The sequence below is a fragment of the Echinops telfairi genome, unplaced genomic scaffold, assembly GCF_000313985.2.
Source record: "Echinops telfairi isolate 266 unplaced genomic scaffold, ASM31398v2 ScPeMD7_18;HRSCAF=68, whole genome shotgun sequence".
Lineage (NCBI taxonomy): Eukaryota > Metazoa > Chordata > Mammalia > Afrosoricida > Tenrecidae > Echinops > Echinops telfairi.
In genome coordinates this window covers 68456079-68457475 of record NW_022103915.1, presented here as the reverse complement: position 1 = coordinate 68457475, position 1397 = coordinate 68456079, and positions in this window count along the sequence as shown.

Below are 1397 nucleotides of genomic sequence, written 5' to 3'. Positions count from 1 at the left end.
GTGGAACAAGGTACACATTTGCACAAGGCATATATTTGTACGGAATTTTCCCATAGGAAAAATGAAGAGAAAGAAGGAATAACAGGTACCAAGCAAGTCTAAGACCCAGCAGAATAATTTACATTGATTCTCAAAGCTTGGAAACAACCCTGTGTTCTCTGAGACCATCTACACAGTGGCTCTATGCTCCAGACTCCATGTGGTAATCATGCTCTGGGGATTCAAGTTAGGGACCCTTCAGCCTAGGCTTCAGCTCTGCTTTCCAGGCTCCTTGGATTTGGAGAGCCCTAATTTTTCAGTCCATCTGAGATGTAACTTTACTTGCTCAGCCTTGCCAGGCCCCATTTTTTGGCCCCTTGGTCATGGCAGGCCCTTCCCCTCAATTTTGGGCAGTGTTCCCATCCTCTTGGCCAAACTGAATGGCTGCCTGCACTCCAGAATCAAGTTGGTGAAGGTCACATTGAAACCCAGGAGACCCTGTCTCTATCCTTTGACAGCTCAGAGGCTGTGACCCTCCTTATTGATACCTCAGATGCCCTGGCATCACCCTTTGAGACCCCAAAGACTGTGGCTCCACTGTTTAAGACCAGGGCAACTCTACTTCTCATTCCTTCCAACAGTTCTGTTAATCTTAGGGATGGTACAGTTTTTGTGTGTTTTTAAATCATTTTATTGGGGGCTCCTAAAACTCCTATCACAATCCATACATACATCCATTGTGTCAAGCATATTTGTACATTTGTTGCCATCATCATTCTCAAAACAATTGTTTTCTGCTTGAGCCCTTGTTATTAGCACCTCATTTCCCCCCCTCCCTCCCTGCCTCCCCTTCCTCGTGAACCCTTGATAATTTATAAATTATTATTTTGTCATGTATTACACAGTCCAACGTCTCCCTCTACCCATTTTTCTGTTGTCCATCCCCCAGGGAGAAGGTTATATGTAGAGCCATGTAATTGGTTCCCCTTTTCTACCCCACCTTCCCTCCACCCACTCGGTATCGCCACTCTCAACACTGATCCTGATAGATTCATCTGTCCTGTATTCCCTGTGTTTCCTGCTCCTATCTGTACCATTGTACATTCTCTGATCTAGCCGGATTTTTAAAGTAGGATTGGGATCATGAAAGTAGTGGGGGGTGGGAGGGGAGGCGGAGGAAGCATTTAGGAACTAGAGGAAAGTAGTATGTGTCTTCGTTGCTACACTGCGCGCCCTGACTGGCTCATTTCCTCCTCGTGACCCTTCTGTAAGGGTATGCCCAGTTGCCTACAAATGGGTCTTGGGTCCCCAGTGTGTACTCCCCCTCATTCACAATGACACGATTTTTTGTTCTTTGATGCCTGATCCCTGATCCCTTCAACACCTCGTGATCACACAGGCTGGTGTGCTTCTTCCAT